The sequence below is a fragment of the Phodopus roborovskii genome, unplaced genomic scaffold (assembly GCF_943737965.1).
Source record: "Phodopus roborovskii unplaced genomic scaffold, PHOROB, whole genome shotgun sequence".
Lineage (NCBI taxonomy): Eukaryota > Metazoa > Chordata > Mammalia > Rodentia > Cricetidae > Phodopus > Phodopus roborovskii.
In genome coordinates this window covers 24990429-25006121 of record NW_026126511.1, presented here as the reverse complement: position 1 = coordinate 25006121, position 15693 = coordinate 24990429, and the positions used below count along the sequence as shown (strand labels likewise).

At 38.4% G+C, this 15693-nt stretch overlaps 1 pseudogene; it reads left to right on the top strand.

Annotated features, from left to right (window-relative positions):
* Positions 1-5469: 5469 nt before the first annotated feature.
* On the top strand, positions 5470-6032 carry LOC127230447 (drebrin-like protein; annotated as a pseudogene).
* The last annotated feature ends 9661 nt before the right edge of the window (positions 6033-15693 follow it).

Sequence of the window (15693 nt, the reverse complement as noted above, 5' to 3'; positions counted from 1 at the left end):
TACAGAGAGTTAGTAAATTCAAACTGAGGATTAACCTTTGTAATTTCACTGAGGAATGCTAGCAATTTAACACTGAGACGCATAATACTCTACATTTTCACAAAGAGCTTGGTTTTAAATCTAACATCAATATACAAAATATAACAGCAGGATTATACAAAGACACAAATACAGAACACTTTTCCTCCTCCCAGATGAGGGCTCTCAGAGTAGACAAGAACTCAAAGGGTATTTATGTCAGAACTCATTGCATTTTCAAAATTGGCTGTGCTCTGCACACAATTTCAGATTTCACTGCTCTCTGGCATTAGAGTCCCTCTCTCCCCCAAATGTAAAACACTTGTCTATTCTGAGCACTTTATCTAGCTATTATTAAAAATTAATGAATCTATGAGTTCTTGTGCACTCTGTCTGAACATCTTACTTACTTTTAATGTTTTCTTTGAGGTAGCACTCCCACAGGGCTTTCTTGATCCTCCTGTCCAAAATCTGGGTATTTCCTTAAGAATTAGTTTTACAATCTATTTACTTATTCTAATGACATCAGGTACTTAAAAGAAAAATACCAAGGTAAAATGAATCTGGCTCCTGCCACAGTGATGAGCACCAAACATCCTATTTCTATTAGCATGCAGGCATTTTTGCTCATTCCACTACAGAGTAGAGAAAATTTATGGAAGTTTATGCCTCTCTACATGACTACAATGCTAGCAGAGATATTCATGATTCTAAAGTCTTAGAATACCAATTCAGGGGTCTTTGCTGCTATAAATTCTGAAGTTGAATTATTCTGTAAGTGGGCCTATTTTTGTTTATGTTGTGGTACAAAATACAAGAAATTCTTTTTCCTAAACAATAGCTATAGGGGCAACAACAAGGATTGGCAGTGAAGTAAGCAGTCACTGTACTGTGTTTAGTCCAATAAATCTGAACATTCAGTTTGATTTTTACCTCTATGACACTTTTCATGTAGGAAAATTAGAGTGTGCTTTCTAGTGGAGGGCAAGAACAGGACTGAGCATAGAAGCTGTTTGTGGAGGCCAAGATGATGTTCAAACACCAAAAGCTAGAGGAAATCTTCATGTAATGAATGATTTGGGGGTTGTCAATTGTGGAACAGAATATTTGTTTAACTAGGTAAACATGTGCTGCATGTGTTTATGCTGCATTTGCTTAATTATGTAAAGATGTGTGGCTGTTTCACCTTTCCTGCCTAAGGCTCCTGATTGGTCTAATAAAAAGCTGAATGGCAGGCAGAGAGATTAAGTAGGAGGTGGTATTTAGCCATAGAGAATGAGGTGAAAGACAGGAGATGTCAAGGTCCAACCAGACAGGCAGCCACCATGCAGATAGAGAAGGAAGCAGGGAAGTAGGACATACATACATACATGCAGGAAGGAAGGAAGGAAGGAAGGAAGGCAGGAAGAAAAAAAGCCTGGAGGCAAAACATAGATGAAAAGAAACAAGTTGATTTAAGTTAAAAAAAAATCTAGCCAGCTCTCCAGAGAGAGAGAGAGAAAGAGAGAGAGACACAGAGACAGAGACACAGAGACAGAGAAAGAGATGGAGAGACAGAGAGACACAGAACATAAAAAGGGAGCCATTATAAATTTGAAGAGAAAACTGAACCTAGAGAAATGTCCAGAGACCTACAAGACTGACCCCAACTAACAATTTGAGCAACAGTAGAAAGGCTACCATTAATGCCCTTCACTGACAATGAGATCAACAACTAACTTATCTACCATCATGGAGCCCTCATCGAGTAGCTGATGGACACAGAAGCAAACACCTACAACTAAACGCTGAGCCGAACTAGAATCCTGATGCAGAGAGGGAGGACAGGACCAGGCTGCAGAAACACATAGAGACAGCTTACCTGAACAAGGAGGAGCTAATGGGCCACTAGACTGATAGCTGGGAATCCAGCATGGGAATGACCCAGACACCCCAAACATGTGTCTCAGCTAGAAGGCCTGAGCAGTCTAAAGGTCCTCATACAGTGGCCCAGAATGTATTCCTGGTACACAAAAGGACTTTGTGGGGACATCCCCCATGGAGGGATTCTGCCTTAACCTAAAGAGGGAGGGCCTAGACCCTACCCCAAATGACTTGACAGATTTAGATGACCCCTCCTGGAGGGCATTACCCTATATGTGGAGTGGGGTATGTGTGGGAGGGGAGGGTTGTCAGGGTGCATGTGAGGGTGAGAGAGAGGGAGAGAGGCAGGAAAAGAACAAGTGAGGGAGGGAGAGAGAGGGAACTGGGATCGATATGTAAAATAAAAATAAAAAATAAAAAAATTTAAAAATCTAGCCAAAAAGAAAGCTAAATAACATAAGACAGATCTCACTCCATAACTGATTACCACCCCCCCCCCAATTGCTGAGGTTCCAGGCATGCATAACAGAACCTTTTGCCATGCTTGGTCAAACATAGGGCTTAGGCATACAGTGTATCATATGAGCTGCAAATCATTTGCTCTTTTGTTTGTTCATTATATTTTCTTTCATTCTTTATCTTTACTTTTAAAATGTAATCAGCATACTAGTTCTTTTATATATAAATGACACTTGGGTTGATATTCTATCCATGTTTAAACATTAAGTTAAGCATTGTTTGTCTCAATATCCTCCTTTCATAATAATTCTCCCCATTTTTTGTAGTCCTTTAAGAAGTCTGTATGATGTATTTTGCTCATATTCTGTCCTACCTCCACTTCTTTCAGATCCTTTGCCCATTCCCTACCCACAGAAGCAGTTAGTGTTGGTTTTCTTTTTTGTTTTTTTTTTTTTTTTTTGTTTTGTTTTTTGTTTTGTTTTGTTTTTGTTTTTAATCCTACCAATTACAGTTTTGAGTATTTGTTGCTTATGCGCTCTAGAAGATGTGGCCTTCACTGGAGAGTGTTCACTGCATTATCCACATTATCTGTTATGTCTTTAGAAAAAAAAAAAAAAAGAGTACTCTCTCCCAGTAGTTAGCAACTGCTAAAATAGCTACTTATCTAGGTTCCCATGAAAAATTTTCATGTTAACATTTCCAAAAAGCTATGTGGAAACCTACTAATTTAGAAGCTTTCTAAAATACCAACAGACACTGCCCAAGTCTCCCAACTGACACAGCATTTATCCCTTTTTGAAGCCCATTTTTTATGGAGGTATCTCAGTTGAGATATGGTTGGAGGGCTTTAGTCCTGCCCCAAATAATGTGACAGTCTTCCATGAGTCCCCATGGGAGGCCTCTCCCTCCTGAGGAGTGGATGGGGTGTGCCATGGAGAAATAGTGGGGGAAGATTGGGAGGACAGGAGGAAGAGAGAAGGATCTGGGATTGGTATGTAAAATAAGATTGATTGCTTTGAAATATAATATATATATATATATATATATAACCTTAGAAATCTATGTTAACATTTCATAAATATTTTAAATTATTTCTGTAAACATCAACTTCTTTGTAGTGGCAATTTTATTGTATCAACCTAAGTACAAATATTCTGAATTTGAAATAAAAGCAAATGGAGAAGTCTCTTGAATTCATTGGCCCAGGAAATGACATTTTTAATAGAACAGCAATAGCACCAGTAACAGAACAACAATTAACAAATGGGACCCAATGAAATTTTAAAGCTTTTGTATGGTAAAAGACACCACCATTTAGACAAAGCAACAGGCTTTAGAATGGGAAAATATTTTTACCAAATACATGTCCCATAAAGGGCTGATGTCTAAAATACATAAAGAACTAAAAAAACTGAATGTCAGGAAAACAAACAACCCATTTTAAAATGGGGTAAATATCTAAACACTTAAATATGTTTTCAACTCCTTTTAGTCAACAGAATTGACAAGATTAGTAAAACAAATGACAGCTCAGCTTGGAGGCAATGTGGTGTAAGGGGAACACTTACCCCTTGCAGGTGGGAATGTAAGCTGGTACAGCAATGAAAACCAGTGTGGTAGTTCCTTTCAAAACTGAGAATAGTTCTACCTCATGATTAATCTAAACCACTCTCCTTTAGAACTTACTTTTGAGACACTTGGTCATCCATGTTCATTGCTCTCTATTTATAGTAGTCAGAAATTGGAAGCAACAGAGATGTCTGACAAAAGAAGAATGGAAAAAGAAAATGTGATACATTAATACAATGAAATACTTCTTAGCCACTATAGCCACTAACACACACACACACACACACACACACACACACACACACTAAAAATCATGAAATTTGATTCTTAGGTGGATGGAAATAGAAAAGATTAACCGGAGTAAGGCCACCCAGAACTAAAATGACAAATATGGTGTGTCTTTGTTAATATGTGGGTGCTAAAATTTAACCCTTGAAAAAAGTGGCTGCAATCAATGCAATTGCAGGTAAATTGTGCAATAAGAAATTAAGGGGAAGCAAGGACCTCGTTAGAAATGAGAAATATAATAGATGTTTATGGACAGATGTGATGGGGCCTGGAGGATCAAATGAGGAGGTTAGAAATGGAAGGATTGAGGTCTCAGTGGCGCTGGCAGAAGGCTGAGGCTGCAACATCTCTGGTTCGGTGGAGCTCACCATGGTGGTGAACCTGAACTTGAACAGGCCAGCACTGCAGGAGGCCTGCATGCATTGTTACCAAGAAATCCTCCAAGAACTGGTCCTGGTCAGGATGTGAATGATGTGCACAGGGAAGCAGGTATGATCCATGTAAGTACCATGCCAACTTCCTGAAGGGTACCCGTGTGACTGTCAAGGCACTGTTAAGGAGGATGTGTGTAGGGCCTGAATGTTAGTATTCAGCCATATATACTGGCCTGTCCTTGTGGTTCTGACAGGATACACCCTGAGCTGCAGCCACTAAGAGCACCACCTGTACATATTCACTATGTTCCCTTTTAAAAGGGCCCTGCCTACCTCCCATCAGCACTCTCTTTCTCCCCCTCCCTTGCCCCCTCTCTGCTTTCCTCCCTCCTGCTGCTCCTGTCCCTGGAAGCCAGTCTCCCCCTTCCCCTGTCCCCCTTTTATGATGCCTTTCCCTAATTTAAAAAAAAAAAGAAAAAGAAAAAAGAAAGAGAAAAAGAAAATCCCTCCACTTGAACAATGTCACATGGCATCTTTCTCTGCTTTTCTGAAATTAAAACATTGGGTTCATTCATCATGGAGAAAGAAGGGTGCCAACGCCTCTTTAGTTAGGTACACCTTCCACAGGGAAAACAGCTGCTTCCAGGATACAGGGCCACAGTAGGCTCTGTGTACCAAAAGACAAATGCCAAATCTGAAATCAAGGATACCTTTGTAAGACAGCTTCCTTCTGGGCCATAGTTGAGACGGAAGAGGAGAACTGCTAACTGTAGAAGTAACAGGTTGAAGAGGAGCCCTAGCAGCTGGAGATGTATGGTAGTGAGCAAGAGCTTCTGGAGACTGCCACCTGTGAGCAGCGCAACCTAGAGCAGCACAGATTAGCCAGACCCTCGAGGACATGTGGGCAGTTTCAAGTGGCATATGGGAATGGGCGTCTGCTGGGCAGTGGGCCCCACACCCATGAGAGATTTTCAAGCAGAAGGAAAGGCTTTCTCTACCACCTCTCCCTCTTGCTCTCAGTCATCTAAGCTGGGGTTCCCATTGCTGCAGAAGCAGCTCACTCAACCAGAAGCCTTCAACAGCAGGCAACCAGCCAACACCCACTGTCTCATGGCCCAGTGTGGGTGTCCACAAGAAGCCAGCTCTTAGCATATGTCTTCATCCCAGAAACGAGAACCCACAAATAAAGAACCTCAAATCAGGACACCCTCTATAAGGAACCTCCATTTGTACAGCATCAAGGAGTTTGACTCTGTGCACATTGCCAAATACAGACAGGGTCAGGGCCTCAGTGGGCAAGGGCTACCAGGACTACCAGGCATCAGACTATACAGAGATCTCCTTTGACCCTGAGAGCATGATCATGGGCATCTGGTGATTGATGAAGGCTGGTGGCATGTCTGTGGGCCTAATGGCCATTTTGGCATGATTCCTGCTGATTAAATGGAACTCATGGAGTGAGGCTGAGGCTGGTCTCCTCCTCCCCTGGAAGTGGCTTACTTGTGAAAAGAAGAGGCCTAAGAGTTAATGTTTGACACTCTTGCAGGACTAGAGTATCACTGAAGACAAGGCTCTCTCTGCCTTGAGTGCTATGCTACCCCATATCTACCAGTATCCCTCTGCTCCCCCAAATGCTTACCACAGCCTCCAGCTCCTCCTACCACCCTCACCCTTGACCCAGTAAGAATGATATATTGAGAGCCATACTTAACCTGTGTCCAGCTTCTGGTTGACCGCTGTTCAAAGGCAGCAGCACTGATAAGTTGGGGTCAGATCAGGGATATCTGGAGGCCACATCTGCATATGACTTTCTTTCCCTGTGTGGCTAAGGAGTGGTAGCTACAGCTGTTTAGAAAGGGCCTTGGGGATCATGAACATAAGAGAATTGCTTTGTAACGTCAGAGACTAATATTGATGTACAAGCTGAAGATCAGGGAAGCAAAGTAGTGTAGCTGGAGAACAAATGCCTCATCTTGACTCCTTGTCTTCTATACAATGAATTTGTTCTGGGATTAAAGGTATGAGTTATAATTCTCTTTTAGACTGATTCACTCTCCCGTAGATCTGGGTGGCCTGAGACTCACAGAGATCTGTCTATCTCTAAATCCTGAGTTCTAGGATTAAAGGTGTATACCACCACCTCCTAGCTTTCGGCTGCTGGGATTAAAGGTGTGTGCCTCGCTGGCATCTATGGCTTGTGGCTGACTTTGATTTTTGAATCCTCAGTCAAGCTTTAATAAATCATAAATAATATTGTACTAGATTTCTATTAAGGAAATCCTGACCAAAGTCAGAGTAGACTGTATTGGTGTTGACCACAGAAAGGTTTTCTTACCAAGAGCTTCCCTACCTCACTCCATTTCTGTCCCTGTGTCTGTTTTGTGGGATGAAGTTAAGGGCTGAGCAAGCTACCATCTCGGGGGATAGTGAAAAACCAAAGACATGACATGTGTTATGTGGCTCACTCAATGTCTGCTCCCTTCCATATGTTGGCTCTGCCTATCTGCGTCTGAAAAACAATCTAAACTGCAATGAGGTACACAGTTAATCTGCCCCACTTCTGACCTAATGCTCCCATACATAAGAAACTCCAACCTGGGGTCTCTATGTGTATTGTACCTGAATACATACATGTGTGTTTATACATATGAGGCCTCAGACAGACTCTGGCTGTTTATCCCAATACAAGAAGAACAATTATGAAATTATGAAAACTAAACCATTCTAAACATTTTCTCTCTGTTACTTTTTAGATTCTTTATCTTGTTAATAAAAAATATTGAAAAATTACTCGGAATGAAGTTAGAGAACTATCTCGTAAGGGTTTACAGAAAGAAGCAGGCCAGCAAATCTGTAATTTGGGCAACTACAAGGATGAAGACAGAGAAAAGTTTGGATTTGAGTTTGAGCTGTGGATGAAGAAAGCAAGCAGGTTCAGTGGAGTTCTGTGTGCAGCTACATGGTTGAGGATGGTCTTCCAACATGGGGGAGAATGCTCAGAGTAGAAGAACACTCGTGCTTATGACTTGGGCATTCAAACAAAGGAGATATGGGAGAAGGAAAGTTATAATTCACAGTTGTCAATAAGGGGCCCTAAATAGCTGTGTCTAGAGATAGACTGCTACTACATGAAAATACACTATTTCGATAAGAGGATAAATATTTCTGTCTTTTGACCCTGTCTTTGGATATATCAGCTTTCCATATGTTTGGCAAGGTCATGTTACAAGTTTTATCTTAGTTTGACAGACACATGTTGGGAGAGACACACAGGTGTGTTTAGATGGTGAAGGGAAGAAGAGTAAATTGGATCCACTATAGATGGAAGAAGTTGGAAGCAGCCAAATGTGTGTACTAGACACCAAATGCCATTTCTCTGTAGGAGTGGTATGCACTCACGACCACTGAGCAAGCCATTGCTCATTAAAATGAATTCCTAAGTGAGAGATAAGAGTATATATTTGAAATGCTATCATTCTTTGGGAAGACCATGTTTCCACTCATAATGAGAAATATAACTCAATTTTTATTATTTTGTCCAGGATAAGGCTTTTTATTAAGTAAATGTTCTCATGAAAGTCCTATCATCTCCATCTTCATATATATATATATATATATATATATATATATATATATATATAATTTTTAAATATAAGGTAAAATTGTGATGCTTTCACTTCATAAAATTCTTATGTTATCAAGGAAAAGTAGGTGAGATCCAGTGGTGTTCAATAGAGGTCATCCTCTAATGACCTGCAAGCTTAATAATGACCATCTGGATACCTGCATAATGCTCCTATTGAGCTTTATGTCCTTTATGGCAAAAGAATTGCATTTTTGTTATATAATCAAATGGCATGTGTCTATACATTAACTAAAAGACAGATACTAGAAACTGACAGGACTATTCATGATGACCCAAAGAAGAAACCACCAGTAAACTTAATAGCTATAGAATGGATAAATAAATGATGTATAGTAATAGCAACCTGTGAACAAATGCAGATGGCCAATTTATATGTATAAAAGAAATGGATGCTAATTTAAAAAGCTGAAAGCAACATGCATGAATCTATGCATGTAGCTAAGGCAACACTTAAACTTGGAAAGGATTATAACTGGCATAAGTACATAGTATCCCTTATAGAACATGATGGGATATTCATGAAAAGGAAAGAAAATGAAACCTGTTTTTACATTTATGGCTATCCAGTTAAATTAAATAAAACCATTATCTCAAAAAGAATATTGGTGTACTTCCATTTTTAATGTAGCCATTGTTCATAATAACTAAACACAAAGACACATATGTATCTATTGATGGATAAATGGATTGAAAAATTGCCATATGTATACTATTCAGATATATGATTAACAAAGTCCTGAAAAATATAGTGGACAATATGCCAAATGAAATAAATAAGCAAAAGCAAAGCATACAACAGCAGTTGCCAGGGGGTTGTTGAAGAGTGTAGGGCACTGATAAAAGTATAAAGTTGTATTACTGGGTAAAGAAGTTAGGAATTTAATGTAAAGCATGGTAATTTGTCAGTAATGCTAATTAATTATATTATGATGATTGTTCTTAATCTAACTGTATAGAATTATCACAGTACACACTGAGTCCTATCCATCTTTATTCTTAATTTCACAAGCTTTGAAATAATAAAACTGCCTAAGTTGAATACAATATTATAGTTGTATGAAACAAGAAGCTAGTAAATAGATTCCAATTATAGTGCTCAAGTACATCAGAGTGCCTTTACTAAACTGTTAATATTTATAAATGATATAGCAAAACAAATGTGTGAACTTATTAATTAATAACTGTTTGAAAAACTCACATGGAAATTGGAAGTCAAACCACTAATTCTTGTAGACACAATTCTCCCCTTTACCAGTGTGATGCAAGTTAGTTTTTCACCACAGAGATAACAATCCAAATTTCCAGAGTGATTTATAGTTAAGTTCATTTTCAAGCCCTTCATAAAACTGATGGAATGTGATCTAAGGAGACATCAGGTTTAAATTTTCTAAAATTGATTCTTTGCCATTATTTTAAAGGGCCCTCATCAAATTAAATACTCTCATGGCAGTTCCACATCAGAATTAGTTTCAGATAGTTCATTTCCTGCATTTTATTCAAAGGATACAGGAAAAACCCAAATGACTTCCGAGAGGATCTTTCAGAGAGTAATGAGAGAGGAAGCTTGCCTTTTGCCTGTTTAATCTCAATTGAAGTAAAGCCTTGAGCAAAAGGCAACTCAGGTCTTATAAAACAATGGCTAACAAGTTGGCCACAAGTATTTTCTCAAAGTTTATTTCAGGGTTTGTGAAATTCAAAGAAAAGAAAAATAAATGGTTTAAGTGGTGTGGGAAGAAATTACTGATTAGAAACTAGGAGCCCTGTAAATGAAAATGGAAGGTTTAATGATTTTTGCCTTAGTGGCTAAACCCCTTTTAATGCATGCTATTAGAAAATGATTTAAATATCTGTTGAAGAGTCACAAGGGGGCTAATTCCAAAGGTGGTTTTGGACCCTTATTAAAAATGCAGAGAAATTCAACCCTACATTACAACAGTAATTAACTGTGGTTAACGGCCTCCCAATGAGGTGCAATTACCTTTAAATTAATTCTCAATTTTAAGATGTATATCTAATGCATTCATTTATCAGTTAATTGATAATTTTGAAGTTAAATTAATGTAAAACTCTCAAGTATATGACAGACCAAGCATTTTTCATTAATTCAAGATATTTATTGTCACATCTTGCAAATAATACTTAGAGAGACCATCTTCTGTATTATAGCAAAATCTAATATAATCTAAAAAGTAGATGAGAATAAGGAGATGACTAGAGGGCTTGCTCATTTACTGAGTCACTTAAATTTACAATAATTTGTAAGTGCAATAATAATTATTTTTTAAACAAAATAATCATTTTCACATTTTAAAGGAAATTGACTCTAGCTATTTTTAATGGTTCACAAATGCAGGAAATATAAATTTATAACAAACATTCAGCATAGTTATATTCCTAGTGGCTTATTCCAAACACCATTAACAGATTAGAAACATTACATGATCATTTAATGGAGGGTGGATTTCTATTAATCACATCTTGCTTCATACAAATTCCCTTCATGAGAAGTAAAGACCCATTTGTTAAAAGTAAAAATGCTGCTGGGAAGGTTAAAAGCTTAAAATTAAGGGAAGAAAAATTTAAATATGTACTAGAGACAAAATGACAATTACTCAACATTTAAAAATCTAATAGTAAAACCATTTAGAAAATAAAAGTCAGGGTATGGATACAGGGGAAGGAGTTTTGAGTTACTTACAGGAGGGTTACTTCTTTTCAGTGACTTAAAAATTGTAAGACTCCCCATGAAGGTCTCACCCTCCCTGGAGAACAAAAAGGGGATATGCTTGGGTTTGCTGGGTGTGATATGGGAGGATGGGAGGTTGAGGGACCTGGGCTTGACATGTAAACAACCTTGTTTTCAAATTTAAATTAAAAAAAAAAAGAATTTAACAACAACAACAAAATAATAGAGCACCCAATCACCATCATTTTATTGACTTGGTTCAGTAAAAATTGTCTTTTTTCTTCTTCCTTTGAGAGATAGATAACATTGATGTTCTTTTCTTTCGCCTCCTGTATCATTTGACCTTACTGACCTCTTATTTTTTTTTAAAGGAATATTCTTCGCCATATATTTTTCTCTTTTATTTTATTTATTTATTTTTATTTTACATGTTGATACCCAGTTCCCTCTCCCTCCCTCCCTCTCTTCCTCCCTCTCTCCCTCTCTCTTTCCCTCCCTTTCTTCCTCCCTCCCTCTTACCCTCTCTGCCCCCTCAAGTGCACCCTGACTTCCCTCCCCTCCCATCCCCCCACCCCAATTCCATGTCGAGGTGGGGTCATGTAGATCTCTGTCAAGTCATTTGAAGTAAGAACTAGGACTTCTCTCCTGTCTCTAGGTTAAAGGAGTATCCCTCCATGGGGGATGTGTCCACAAGGTCCTTTTGTGCACCAGGAATACATCCTGGTTCCACATCTGAGGTCCCTTAGACTGCTCACTCCTTCTGGCTGAGACCCATATTCAGGGGGGCCTGAGTCAGTCCCATGCTGGATTCCCAGCTATCAGTCTGGGGGCCGACCTCTTTTGAGATACCTCCAACTGGTAATATCTGTAGAAGTTATCACAAGAATGCTGGGGAGAAAAATCCCCAAAGAGACCACAAAGTATTTCAATTTCTAAACAATGGAGAGAAAATTGATGGCCTCTTGAGCTGAATCACAAAGAGCACATTGAAATCAGTTACTAGTATAAAGCTCCAACACTGGGGGAAAAACCCATAATTTCTGTAAATAAAGGCACAATAATGTAAGATAAAAACTTTATTTACTTCTGTCATTGTATAGAATGTAAAAAGCTAAAAAACTCTCCAAATGTTCTCAGATAGAATCAGAAAGGAAGCTTAAGCTATTTTTTAACATTTTTATTTTTTAACAATTATTTTTTAAACATCTGCAACATTCAAGATGTGCCCTTTACAAATACTATTTTGTACATGTCATGCCAAATATCAGAATATTGACTGAAAATTTTCACACTAAATGGAATGAACTACCCAGAATTCTGAGGTAAAATCTCAGATTGTGACATGAAAGGACACTATAAGCAAAATCTGAACATATTGTTCAATAAATGATTGAATAAAAATTGGAGTATATGCATATTATAATAGTATTGAATCATGAGAAGGAATAAAACCTTGTAATATGCAACATTATAGATAGAACCAGAGACCATTATGCTAAGTAAAAGAAAGCTGGTTTTAAAGAACAAATCCCATGTGATATTACTTAGTACTTTGTTGTACTAGGCAGTGAATATTAGAAATTATGCACAGTAGCTAGAAAAATGTCCTTGTTCTCATCACATTGAGATGATATAAGTTTAAGATGACAAATATGCTAATAGCTTTAATTTTATTATACAACATATGCATGAACTAAAACATGACATTTTCCCTATGTGTATAATTTTGTATTAATCAATTTTTTAAATTTGTATGATTTATGTGAATATTTGAAGTTTCTGAAGTCAAAAATTATAGCAGAAAATAAGGTAAAATGGCTTTACCATATGTATTGAAATGTACTTAAATTCAAACTATTATATTGGCTAGTAAAGTATGACCAACTGCCATATGCTCACAGGATCTCTTTCCTTCCTGTTGTAATAATGGTACCTATCCTCTCAATATTACCTGAACCAAAACAATCCTTTATTTCTTTAAGTTGCTTTGTCTGGTATCTTGTCACAGCAGTGGAATATACTACTAATACATTATTCCTGTTGAATTATAGATTCAACAGATTCCCATCAAAAGACTAATGTTGTTTTGTAACCAAAAATAGATAACAACGATGAAATTCATACAAAGAAACAAAACCTTACAAATATCCATAAATTTTGAGCACTATGACAAAACTGGAGGCATGATAATATCCAAAGGAAATAGTAGCTACTTGTGTTGGGTCCACATCTACAGTACTTGAGTCTTACTCGATAGGTATTGCATTAGAGTATTCCTTCCTTTCTATCCAATAATGTGTGTTTCATAAAATTAAGTGTTCTGACATTGGCTGCTAATGAACTTATGTTTCCTTGGTAACTTGAACATTTATCTCTGTATTCTTTAATTTCAAGCCTACATTATCAAATATAAGCATATCATGTTTGATTTTGGCTTCATCCCTGTTCTTTTTGGTCTTCATCTTTAAGACTAAAGTGAGTCTGTCACAGAAATTATCAATCCTCTTTCTTGATGATTAGTTCTTATAACGTCACAAGGTACCATGAAGGTTTCTGGGGAGAGGTTTACCAAAAGTCTTTCCAACAAGCAGGTGAAACTGCTCAACATTGTAACAGTGGGACTAATCTAGGAAAAACAATCATGTTTATTTTTGTAAACATATGGCTGAGATGTCCTAGACACTAGAAAACCTACATATACTTCTTTCTTAAATGGAAATAATATTTGGCTGTAATTACTTAACCTCACACCTCAGATTAACGAAGCTCTTACATCTCACCACAGAAGCTTTAGTAGGAGGAAGACTATAATAGAGAATCACATATATTCAACCTGCAAAGAACAATTAGGGCATAATGCCTACACTCAACTGTAGGACAGATAGTGGAATGGTAATGAGGGCCTAGGACCAGAATAACTGTTGAGAATTGGTGTCATCTAGATATGACAGGAGTTTTGCACCCATGAGCTGTCAACAATAAAGGTGGCCTGGGGGAAACCTGCACAAGACCATCCCTTTGAATATCAGCACAGATGGCAGAAGGGCTCACAACACATGATTCAATGTTAGGAAGCTCTAGGTAGTTCAGGGTTATTAAGGAAGAGCAAGTTTTCATTAGGATAAGTCCCTGATGAATTTTATTGTAGTTTTATCCACTAAGGTATTTAAATTATTGGCACTTTTTTCTTTTATTTAATTATATTTTTAAAATTTTACTTGTGGATCCCAGTTCCCTCTCCCTCCCTCCCTCCATCCCTCCCTTCCTCTTACCCTCGCTCCCCCTCACATGCACCCTGACCACCCTCCCATCCCATCCCCCCATGCCAATTCCACATGTAAGGCAATGCCATCCAGGTGGGGTCATGTAAATCTGTCAAGTCATTTGAAGTAGGAACTAGGACTTCTCTCCTTTCTCTAGGTTAAGGGAGTATCCCTCCATGGAGGATTTGTCTACAAGGTCATTTTGTGCACCAGGAATACATCCTGGGCCACTGTATGAGGTCCCTTAGACTGCTCACTCTTTCTGGCTGAGACTCATATTCAAGGGGGCCTGGGTCAGTCCCATGCTGTGTTCCCAGCTATCAGTCTGGGGCCTATTAGCTCCTCCTTGTTCAGGACAGCTGTCTGTATGTGTTTCTGCCGCCTGGTCTTGTCCTCTCCCTCTGCATCTGGATTCTAGTTGGGCTCAGTGTTTAGTTATGGTTTTTGCTTCTGTTTCCAACAGGTACTAGATGAGGGCTCCATGATGGTGGATAAGTTAGTTATTGGTCTCACTCTCCGGGAAGGGCATTTATGGTAGCCTTTCCACGGTTGCTCAAATTGTTAGTTGGCGGCAGTCTTGTAGGTCTCTGGACCTTTCTTTAGATTTTGTTTTCTCTTCAAACCAATAATGGCTCCTTCTTTTATGTTCGTTCTCTCTCTCTTTATCTCCCTCTCTCTCTCTCTCTCTCTCTCTCTCTCTCTCTCTCTCTCTCTCTCTCTCTCTCTCTCTCTCTCTCTCTCTCTCTCTCTCTCTCTTGTCTTCTATTTCTACCCTGGCTCAATCTCCCTTGTTGCATGTGCTTTTTAACTTTCTTTTACATCATTCCTCCTAATCATACCCCTCTCCTTCCCCTACCACTCAATAAAAACATAAAATTTAAGGGAAAAAAGGAAGAAAGGGAAACTTTTTATGGAACATGCATTGTGACACAGTGAGTCGCACGCACAGGTAACCCTTTTATCCATACATTTTTTCATGCAAGGAATCATTGCTGTGGTTCCGGGCCTCTGGTCTATCTTCCACCATCAATGTTGGCTGGGCCCTCACTGGGGCTCTTCCTGAACAACACATTGCCGCTCTATGTTGTGGAGATCCTGCAGCCCAGGATCAACGTGTCCCCACTCATATATCTGATCTATGTGATCCAGCAGATCACCGATGGTGTGGATGTTGCAATAGAAACGTAACTCTGGTTACTAGTTGCAGGGTTCGTCAGCTTACCAACTGTCCCCATCTTTGCCACTAGGATGTATAATCTAAATGTTTTATTTGGAGAATATATATTCAAGATTATTGTTGTTTTGTATATTTTCCCATGGCTTTCCTTCATTATACAATGGATAATTTGAATTTCCTTTGTCTCTTCCCCAACAATTATTGTTTAAGATTTGATTGTTCTCTGTATTAGTAGGATTTATTTCCTTTCATCTCTCCCATGTTGACTTTTCTCCTGAAGAAATATCCACTTCTACCTGGTTTTGCCAAGGTGTTTCTTTTTCTTTTGCCTTTAAATGAATTATCCCCTT